Consider the following 12,221-nt stretch of genomic DNA (forward strand, 5'->3'; position numbering starts at 1 on the left):
ACACCACCTTGTTAACAGCTACGTGAATGCTACCATATATTAAGATGACCTCTGTCAAATCTAACTAAAAAGTTATCATTGAAGATGTGACTGCCTGCCATGAAACAAATGATGAACTTAATTTTTAACATCTACAACCAAAGAAGAAGGAAGGAAGAATATGCCATTTAATTATTTAAAATATCTAAGCAAACATAACTTTCCTAAGGACAATAAATAGAATAAAATATATTTTAAGGCCATATGTTTTATTTTTACTAAGAATTATTCCTATTCTCTATAATAGGATACTAATGATAAATAGCATATTATTTTATATTCTAACAAAACTTCAAGGCAATTATAAAGGGGGTCATAGCAAAGTCTTCTAAAGGATTAAATCTGTAAATGCTATCATTCATATTCATCAACATGAAATTATCTGTCCATATGTTTAAGAGGAATTACTAATTTTGCCTTATGAGAACATTCCCAAAATGGATGTTTTTGAGCAAATGTACATTACTTACCTATTCTTTCGTTTTAAAATTAATTTATTCCACAAAGACTCTTAAACCTCTATTGTGGGTACCACAGATAAAACAGAAAGCAGAAAATAAGAAAATGTCCCTGCCTTTATGGAATCTATATTCTGATGGGAAAAATGAGCAATTAGAAAGTGAATATATATGTGCATGCATATTTATGTGTGGGGGTAAAAGATAAATAAAATAAAGATATTAAGACAGCTTTTTAAAGTTTTGTCAGATGGAACAAGAAAATTTTGTTTCTGTAATTTTGGAGTAAAGGAAAGGTGGTGATATTTGTTAAGTATGGAAATTCTCAATTCATATCAATTTATATTGCTTTGAAACATTTTTTTAAAGATCTGACTACTTCTGGAGGTAAAAGCAATACTGTATTGCATGTAAAAGCTTTGTTCTTTGTTGTTGTTTGTAATTAGTATCTTTCCCAAAATGATTTCACATACATTACATAAAATCCCTGTAGTATTCCCAAAGATAATCTTTTAGCATATCGTTTATTTGACTCATGTGGAATTATTAAAAAATCTTTCTGAAGTAAGATCACATTGCTTACCCACATAGTGGCTGAATGAATGCTATACAGCATGGTTTGCACAGAGTCATTTACAATCACTTTTTTTTCAGGTATATACTATAATTTCCCTGAAGACAATTATCTTAGAATAAACTGTACTGTTTGAAAAAAAGTTATTTGGGGCGCCTGGGTGGCTCACAGCCTGGAGCCTGTTTCCGATTCTGAGTCTCCCTCTCTCTCTGCCCCTCTCCCGTTCATGCTCTGTCTCTCTCTGTCCCAAAAATAAATAAACGTTGAAAAAAAGTTATTTGTAATATGTCTATAATTTCTATGTAGAATGAGGACATCAGATTCTCACTATTCCACTCCAGCAAGTCATTTTAACTGCCTGTCGTTTTCAACCAAAAAGCATTCTCTATTCAGGCTTTCAATCCCGTATACAATTATTACATACAGAACTCTGACAACTGCAAAGAAATAATATTCATTATATCTTCTGATCCTGACAATGAACTGTTGATCACTGCCCTTTGGGTACATGCACCTACCTAATACCATACCTAGTTTGAGGCAATTGTAATGTGGGACACAAAGACTCAATTCCCAATCTATTAAATGTATAGTTTCTCCCTTATCACTCACTCCATCACAAAATAAATTGAATTTGTCTGACATTATTTGTTCTCTACAAAACTACTACTACCCTAGGCATTTTTAAACATTTGCAATTTGATCAATTATTAATTCCAATAAATTTTCCATCAAGAAATGGAGTTGAATAAAATACCATTTCCACTGCTTTTTCTGTTCATTTCTACACTTTCCTTTTAAAAATGTTGATATGTCTTTTGCCCTTCTGATATTGTGAGGGAGTTATCTTGTCTTTCCTGACACCTCTACATGACTAACAGCTCAGTCATTGCATTTGTCAACTGGGTAGTCATGGAAAGGTATAAGCCAAATATGCCTGATTTTAAAGCCAGGAAAAGCAATGTATACAACACCTTTCCTTTTTAAATTTTACTTTAAAATAATTCTTTATTTTATAATTAATGCATGTTCATTGTGCAACATTCAGACAATATAGGTATCCATAAAGATTTAATGGTATCCATGGTCATCTAACAATAACTAAACAGTTTTGTGGAGAGGAGTTGAATAATTTTTTATATTTGTTTGTATGGCCTCTCTTTAAATTTGCCTTCCATATTATTGGGAAAACATATTTAATATACTAGGGCAGGATTATTTTTTGTTGAAAATGTTAAATTACATACATTTTAGTATCTTCTGTTCTCCTTTCACCATTTATCTATTAATGCCCATATTCATTCAAATGCCCAAATTCATTCAAGAATTTGCTTTAGCATTCATTGACTTATTTTTAGTGGCTCTCTCCATAGTACTAAAATTATGAGAAGATTACAACAGAGTTAACCTGTGGGCATCGGTGTATTCACCTTGTACCCAACTGGTTTTAGTCAGATGGAAGCTATAGTAAGAAATTATACTTTTTGTAATAAAAAAACACATAACCGTACTTCCTATTTAATAATTTCAAGTGTACAGTTCAATAGTGGTAAGTCTATTCTGTTGTTGTCTGTGCATCTCTAAAATGTTTTCAGCTTGCAAAACTAAAATTCTAGAACCATGAAACACTCATTTTCCATCCCCCTCCCACAGGCCTTGGCAACCATCTTTTCACTATCTTTTCTACGCTTGACCACTTTAGGTACTTCATATGAGTAGAATAACACAGTTTTTGCTTTTTTATGAGTGGAATGTTTCATTTAACATAATGTTCTCAAGGTTTATCCATGTGGTAGCATGTGTCAAGATTTCCTCCTCTTTAAAGTCTATATAACATTCCATTGTAGATACATACCACATTTTCTGTATCAATGGATATCCGAGTTATTTCTACCTCTTGGCTATTGTAATAACACTTCTATAAACATGGATGTAGAAGTGTCTTTGAGATCTTGCTTTGAATTGCTTTGGACATATACAATTTTTTTGGACATATACAATTGTTTTGGACATATACAATTGTTTGGACATATACAATTGTTTTGGATCATATGGTAATTCCATTTTAATTTTTTTAGGAACCTCCATACTATTTTCCATAATGACTGCACCATTTTATATTCGCAGAAAGAGTGCACATGAGTTCCAATTTATCTGCATCCTTGCCAACACTTGGTATTTTCTATTCTTTTGATAGTGGTCATCCTAACAGGCATGAGATGACATCTCATTGTGATTTTTATTTTCTCTTATGTTTAGTGATCTTGAGTATCATTTCATGTGCTGTTGACCATTTGTTTATCTTCTCTGTAGTATTATCTGTTCAGGTCTTTTGCCCATTTTTAATTGGGTTATGTGTTTTATTGTTGTTGAGTTGTAGAATTTCATTATACATTCTGCACATTAACCCTTTACATATATATGATTTGCAAATATTTTCTCCCATCCCATAGGTTACCTTTTCACTCTGTTGATTGTTTCTTTTGATCCACAGAAGTTTTCTTTTAGTTTGATGTAGTTCCCTTTATTTTTTACTTTTGTTGCCTATGCTTTTGATGCCATATCCAAGAAATCATTGACAAATCCAATTCTTGAAGCTTTTCCTCTATGTTTTCTTTGGAGTTTTATAGTTTTAGATCTTACTTTTAGGTCTTTAATCCATTTTGAGTTAGGTTTATGTATGATGTGAGACAAGACTCCAACTTCATTCTTTTGCATGTAGATATCCAGTTTTACAACACGATTTGTTGAAGAGACTGTCCTTTCCCCATTGTATGGTTTTGCACCCTTGTTGAATAACATCTGACCATATACACAAGGGCTTATTTCTGGGCTCTGTATTTTGTTCCACTGCTCTGTATTTCTATCTTTATGCCAGTATCACACTGTCTGGATTACTGTTGCTTTGTTATTATATTTTTGTTGTTGTTGCTTTTGTTTTCAGGGTTTTTTTTAAGTTTTTATTTAAATTCCAGTTAGTTAACATATAGTGTAATATTAGTTTCGGTGTAGAATACAGTGATTCAACACTTTCATACAACACCTGGTGCTCATAACAAGGCACTCCTTAATACCCATCACCTATTTAACCCAAGCCTCTCCACTGGTAACCATCAGTTTGTTCTCTATAGCTAAGAGTCTTGGTTTCGGTTTCTGTTTCTCTCTCTCTCTCTCTCACTTTTTCCTTCTTGCACTGTTGGTGGGGATGCAAACTGGTGCGGTCACTACGGAAAACAGTATGGAGCTTCCTCAAAATTTGAAAATAGAACTATCCTACAATCTAGCAATTGCACTACTAGGTATTTACCCAAAGAATACAAAAATACTAATTCAAAAGGATACATGCACCCTAAGGTTTATAGCAGAGTTATCTACAACAGTCAAACTACAGAAACAGCCCAAATGACCATCAACTGATAAACGGATAAAGAAGATGTGGCGTATATATACAATGTATTATATTTTGAAAACAGGTTGCAAATCTTCCAAATTTGTTCTTCTCCTTCAAAATTATTTTGGCTATTTGGAGTCTTTTAAGATTCCATATACATTTTAGAATTTTTTTTATATTTCTGAAAAACAAATGCCATAGGAATTAAACAGGGATTGCACTGAATCTGTAGATTGCTGAGGGTATTATGGAAATTTAATCAATATTCAATGTTCCACTTCACAAAGGATTCCTTCCTCTCACCTGCATCCTCCTTGATATTACTGAGTTATTTTTTATAGATTTTAGGTAAGAAGATATTTCGAAGGGAACTTTTAGTTCTGCTTTTGCTTCACTTTTTCATTTTATTTGGGCATATCATTTTAATTGTGTTTTTTTTTAATTTTTAAAAACTGATTCATTTGCATATTTAATTCATTTATTTTTTCCAGCCTTTAACTTTGATATTAATTTCTCTTTTTATTTGCATTGTTTGTATTTTTATTTTATTTTACTTTATTTTATATATTTTTTATTTTAGACAGGGAGAGAGCACACAAGCAGGGGAGATGGGCAGAGGGAGAGGGACAGAGCGAGAAAGAGAGAATCTTAAGTAGACTCCACATTCAGCATGGAGCCCAACATAGGGCTTGATCCCATGACCCTGGGATCCTGACCTGAACCAAAATCAAGAGTCCGATGCTCAGGCCACCCAGGCGCCCCTGTATTATTTCTGCATTTTAGAATTCAATAAAGGATTTCGTAGTGGGTAAATTTTTGGTCAGGACTCATAAGCATTACATGGAAAGGGTGTATATTCTCTGTTGTTGGGTTAAAAGTTAGCTATAAATCAGTGAGATCTTTTTTAACCTATACTGGATCCATCTTGGAGTGAAAAAGGTGTGTGAGAATTTCTTTGGAATATGCATATGAGCGTAATTTTGGTTCATAAAGTATTCACATACTTAATCTGACTAAACTCCAGTATTTTGTTCTATAAAATATACTAGGCACATTCCCACAAACAGGGCAGAAGTGTTTCTATGACTTGCATTTCCCCCCAATGGCTTAGATGAGTAACCTCACCTAATTCTCCTATAGAAACAAGTCAGAATGCCTAGTATAAAAAAAGAAAGAAAAAAAACCCCTAAACTCTTAAAATATCCCCACAATCCAGGCGATCTACAAAAACCCTATTTAAAAAGTGGGTTTCTGAAAACACTGAACATAGCAGGAATTCTGCTGGGTCCTGTGTGGGGTAGATTGTGGGAAAAGGAAAATTCAGATGGTTCCAAGAGTCCTAGAACATAGGAATTTCAAGCAAGTACTTCTCAAAAGAATAGATGACCTCTAACATAGAATTCTCAATGATCTGAACAAAAGAAAGAAAAAAAAAAAAACATAAAACTGGACAAGACTATACAAGCTTCAAATCATGAATGATTCTGAAATAAACGATGGAGACCACACAATGTCTGAGGAAAAAGCTGAAGGTACTACGGCAGCATAAGCACTACAGGACCTCAGAAAGCAAAAGAGAAACAACAAAAATGTCCTTCTTTAAGGGTAAGTCCCTTCCTGAGAGGGGAAAAACTGCCTCAAGCAAGATCCTAATGGAGCATAAACCAAGGACACTACCCAAGCTGAACAGTCTATTCCAACAGAAACCTCTTAAAAGCACAGGCAAAACTTAATCATTTAAACAATAGAAAGAGAAACGGATTGTGTTGAACCTCATACAAGCATACTAAATAAGAAAACAAAAAAGGAAAATGAAGTAAATAATATATTGACAGAAAATGAAAGTAGGAGAGAAATATATGATAACAAAGCAGAAAAACAGAATATTAAAATGAGTGGAAGAAAGTATGTAATTAGAAAAGTAATAAAAGAGGAAAATGTATCAGAAATAGAAATGGGTTTGGGGCGCCTGGGTGGCGCAGTCGGTTGAGCGTCCGACTTCAGCCAGGTCACGATCTCGCGGTCCGTGAGTTCGAGCCCCGCGTCGGGCTCTGGGCTGATGGCTCAGAGCCTGGAGCCTGTTTCCGATTCTGTGTCTCCCTCTCTCTCTGCCCCTCCCCCATTCATGCTCTGTCTCTCTCTGTCCCAAAAATAAATAAACGTTGAAAAAAAAATTTAAAAAAAAAAGAAAGAAATAGAAATGGGTTATATAAGAATCAATAAATTAGAGGAGCATGTAAAAATTTCAGAGCTCAGGAATGAAGTGGAAATAGTTTATATCATAAATGAAGAATAACACAAGACTAAATAGATAAAAGAAGAGAAATAGAAGCAAAGGAAAGAATTAAACACTACTATAAAATCAGAAAGTTGAAAAGTTTTGACAGAAAATGAAAGATGTAGAAGATAGGTAACATCTTCATCTCCAAGGGAGCTATACCTGGAGCTCTGAGAAGATGAAAACTAAAGCAATAAAATGAAGAAACACTAAAAACAATTCAGACTAAAACTGCTTCATAAAAAACTATATAATAATGTGACATGAACTGAGGACTGTGACCTAGGGAGAGGGAGAGGGAAAGGCAGAAGAAGGAAGAGAGGGAGAGGGAAGAAGGGTGAAAAAGAGAAGGAGATTGATATTGAGACCTGGAGGTGCAAACAATAATGCAAGGTTTAATGGACTAGAAATAATTGCTACAAAATTAGTTCCAGACAGTGGTTAAAGCTCTGGCTCTAAGAAAAAAAAAAAAAAAAAAAAGACAAAAAACACAATTCTGGCTTTAGAATATGACATGCTGCAAATGCCTGCCTCAGTTTCACACCTGGAAATTAGGAAAGAACTCTCGGTGTATTATGAGGATTAACTAAATTAATAAGCAAGGTGTTTAGAAAAGTGTCTGGCAAAGCATTGTTGTTTTTATTATTATTCTCGTAATTATACATTAGCTTTAAAAGGACCAAGTGCACTAGAGCGATATGGTAAAATGTCACTGAAGAGGGAGACAGAAACTGATCTCTAGGTTAAGAAAGCATCACAGAGAAATAGGGAAGGTGACTGGCTGGACTCACGAATCATACTATATAATTTCTACATATCAAGAATGGCTTTTCATTTCGCTGATAATTTTTAAAAATATTTTAATATCTGACCTATGTTTGTAGTTTAGTATACTCTATAGCTCCAGGCATAAACAGTGTCAAATCATTTAAAGTTCGATTAAACTCCTTCTGAAAATATGAATAAAATTTCAGTCAAGAGGATTCTATTTGAATATCTGAATTTATACCTCCATATTCAAGTCACTTTCTTAATACATGTGATTTTTCTCAGCAATCATAATTCACACTTCCTAAACTGGGTGTGTTGAGTATTTAATAGCGGTCTCCCATTCACTTCTACTTAGCATTTTTTTGACCTTCAGAATACAGTTGGCTGAAGAATTTAGAAATATCAAAACCCTTGAAATTGATGTGTTTGGCTGTGTCTGTATATTAATGCTTTACACAAGTTATCATGGTTATATTTATTTTTATAACTAGAACATTATAGAGATTCATATTTTTAAATATAAATGACATATAATTACACAATAAGAGAAATCACAATTATTTTGTTTCGTGGAAAATCAGTTATTTAATATAAATTAACTTTTCTCTTAAAACCAAATTTAAAATTGGGCATTTGCATATTTTAAGCAATCTTTGTAAGATAAATTAATAATCTCCCAGTCATTTGAAAAAGAACATACTTTGCATGATTCAGGGACTTTAAGAATGTCAGTTATTCTATCAAAGCTAATCGATGTGAGTAATGACTTTATTCTTTCATTAACTCAATAACTACTACTGAATTATAGTCTACCTCATGTGTGGAGGATTAATATCGAAGGAAATGAGTAAAAATCAGGAAATAATGAAGGAAACAGTGACTGAGGTTGAAGAGTCACTAATGGCCAAACTTCGGATAAATCCTGAAGGTAAGACATCCTCTCCTAACTATAGATAGAAAGTGAAGGGGGAGGGAAAGAAGAATAAAGGATAGTCCCTAGATAAGTGATCTTAGTGATAACATTGATCTTGTGTCTGCATGTGTGTTGTGTGCGCACACACGCTGACTTACTTCACCAAGAATGACCAATCATGTTAGAACTATATACTAAATAATAATAAATATGTTCTTAGTCAAGCAAATTACATAGAGCTGTTTATGCCCAATTTTTTTCTTTTCTCTTCTCTTCTCTTCTTTTCTTTTCTTTTCTTGTGTGTGTGTGTGTGTGTATGTGTGTGTGCTTAAATTTTTTTCATGAAGTGAAATACATGGTCTTCCAAGGACTTATAATTCTAAAATTCAAATAGCCTGTAGTTCTAAGGAAATTTTTAAAAAATCAAGATACATTTAATTACCAAATAGACTTTGGAAATAATTTTCAGTGTGATATAAGAGAAAAGAACATTTATATGCAAGGTAAAATATATTGAAGCAAAGAACATGGAATTAGTCTGGGAAGAAAACAAGTTATTGTCAATAAAATATAAATGACCTTTAAATATAACAACAGGGAATGATGCCAGTATTGAGTTATTTTGAAATTTATGCTTGTCTAAAACCGAAAAGTCAATAAGAGGTTGTAAAAAATTCTTTTATTTATGGACATTTTCTGAATAGACTTTATAATACTAATAATGCTCAAGTGCCTAATGATTAGAAGTCCTTATTATAAATGGAGCATGAACAACTTAGATTTACATAATATAACTAAGCAAAGGCTATCCTATATGTTCCACCTTCAAATCATACTCTTTAATTTCTAAGTAAAAATGTTTTCTGATGTTCATATTTGAATAAGAACCAAACTTTTACCAATTAATGTTAATAGAATGAAAGAGTGCAATATAGAATACTTTTCATCTTCTTTTTAGAATCCCCCAAGTAAAATTTCAGACATCAGTATTCTATAATATAGTATTATTCCAGCATTTCAAATTCTAAAAATCTAAGTCTAAAATGAATGGCTAATTATAACATAAATAACAACTGCTGCTTGTGAAACATAAACTTAACATAATAATAAAAGTATCTGACAAATAATTTAGCACAAATTTTACTTCATTGATATTGATCAGAAACATACAGACTTTTAAATGTCAGTCTCAAAGAATGGGTGAAGAAATACCAATGTTACTTTGACATATGAATTTTATTTTTAGCAGCATAACTCTGTGGGGTAACAATTATCTCCCTTTTCAAATAAATAAGCAGGAGTTCAAAGAGCTAATATAACATATATTATAAATACAAGAAGGAAAACAAGGGGGTAAAAAAGGATTTAAAAATTGGAGAAGAGCAATTCTCAGTAGAGAGAATTGCTATTTAATCAAAAATGATTTTAAAAAAAACCGAGCCAGACTTTGCTTGAAAATATCATTTAGCAATTTATTCTTGTATAAAATATCTTCTGGGGAGGGAGGCATGAAGGTTTATGTCTTGCCTTACCTGCTTCCCAAGAAGCTCATGCTGAGTGTCTTTAAGGCAAATTTGCCTTGTTCTAACTTGCCTATGATAAGGATTTCTTGTGTAATTTTTTTTTTGCTTTTCACCCTCTTTACAACTTTTTGTTTATTCAATGCTGTGATAGCATTTTTAGCCTTATTTCACTCATGCTTTATTATCAGCTACCTCAAAACCATTTCAGAAATAAGTAATAAATACTTTATTTTAAAATCATTTAATATTCTGTATTAATAATCAATTATTAAGCCAACAATCTCTACTAATACAAAATTTCTCTAAGTTCTGTTTTTGGTCTTTGGAGTTAATTCTGGGTGTTAAAAGCTGCTTTGTCACTTGCTAGCTACATAATCTTAAGCAAATTAGCCTCAATTCCTTTTCTAAAAAAAGGAAAGTAAATCTATCAAATGATGACATTATGGGAATTAGCATTTTGTGTACACTTCACTCGCAATAATTATGATGTTTTTTGATAGTATAATGCTTCGTATCTGTCTCCTTCTATAGTTTAATGTCTGAGCAGATTTATTTTATTCATTTTCAAAGCCCCTGAATTTAGCCCAAAGACTAACAAAGTAGAAGAAGAACCTATGCCCTAAATCTGTGTTTCCCAGCATAGAAAAATGAAATCTGTTTCTTACAAAACAGCTTAAATAATAAGAAAGGAGCCTTATGTGTGAACAATGATCTACCAATAAGAGATGTTGTAAAAAGTGGATCTCTCAGACTCAAAGTCAGCAGGGATAGTGGATAATGGTCTAATTCCAAAAGCCTTTAAGGGATGGAAAGTTGTTCCTAATCATTGAATGATATTTTTCTTTTATTGAAGACATGAATAACTGTTTCAGATTCACTAATGGTAAATCGTAGTAAAATTTTGCAAATAGTATTAAGTACATACAAAGTAATCATTTTGATAACTCAAACAGAAATAGAAACTGCTAAACTTTATTTAAAAATAACCCAACTACTTGTTTTCAACAAGATTAACTGTACGACAACTATTTTAATGACTACCAATTCATTTTAGTACCCCGAACCTAGTCTTTAGGTAGACTGTTAATTATTGAGGGCACATCCATGACTTCCATGTTTGTGTTTTCTTTACCAAAACTGTGAAATTACTGATATCTACCTGCCCTTCTTTCCCTGGCTGCTTTCACTGTCTCAGCTCACAGGTCCTCTGCCCGGACGGAGTACAGAGTAACTCATGGGGATTTCTCTTTGTGAACTCCTACCATTCAATTCGTGTATTGCATATTCAGTCAGTACTACCTTTCAGTCATAACACAGGCCACACCCTAGCTCAATGACCTTGGACGAGTCATGGTCAGCATTCTGGGCTCCATCTGTTCCCTCCTACCCACCCACCAACCCACCTTAAAATGGAAATCAAATTGTAGAAAGGACATCCTAATATATTCTCAAACTCATAGGCTTCATAACATAGTATATAGTATCTGTAACTTCTCAGTTGTATAACACTTGACATCAAGAAGGATGATACCTAGTGTTTTCTAAAAATTTTCTATTTGCTAGGCGGTGATCCTGTACATGGACTAGTTGAGTTCACTTTGTTTATTTAAAAATTTTGTGATGCCTCAGATATCACCTCACGCCAGTCAGAGTGGCCAAAATGAACAAATCAGGAGACTATAGATGCTGGAGAGGATGTGGAGAAACGGGAACCCTCTTGCACTGTTGGTGGGAATGCAAATCGGTATAGCCACTCTGGAAAACAGTGTGGAGGTTCCTAAAAAATTAAAAATAGACCTACCCTATGACCCAGCAGTAGCACTGCCAGGAATTTACCCAAGGGATACAGGAGTACTGATGCATAGGGGCACTTGTACCCCAATGTTCATAGCAGCACTCTCAACAATAGCCAAATTATGGAAAGAGCCTAAATGTCCATCAACTGATGAATGGATAAAGAAATTGTGGTTTATATACACAATGGAGTACTACGTGGCAATGAGAAAGAATGAAATATGGCCCTTTGTAGCAACGTGGATGGAACTGGAGAGTGTTATGCTAAGTGAAATAAGCCATACAGAGAAAGATAGATACCATATGGTTTCACTCTTATGTGGATCCTGAGAAACTTAACAGAAACCCATGGGGGAGGGGAAGGAAAGAAAAAAAGAGGTTAGAGTGGGAGAGAGCCAAAGCATAAGAGACTCTTAAAAACTGAGAACAAACTGAGGGCTGATAGGGGGTGGGAGGGAGGGGAGGGTGGGTGATGGGTAT

The 12,221-nt window shown here is 33.5% G+C and overlaps 1 protein-coding gene across 17 annotated transcripts in view; it reads right to left on the reverse strand.

Annotated features, from left to right (window-relative positions):
- KHDRBS2 (KH RNA binding domain containing, signal transduction associated 2) overlaps window positions 1-12,221 on the reverse strand; it is a 645,642-nt gene that overhangs the window by 543,083 nt on the left and 90,338 nt on the right. The window lies entirely within an intron of this gene.

Source organism: Herpailurus yagouaroundi, unplaced genomic scaffold (assembly GCF_014898765.1).
Source record: "Herpailurus yagouaroundi ecotype Mexico unplaced genomic scaffold, PumYag 139, whole genome shotgun sequence".
NCBI lineage: Eukaryota > Metazoa > Chordata > Mammalia > Carnivora > Felidae > Herpailurus > Herpailurus yagouaroundi.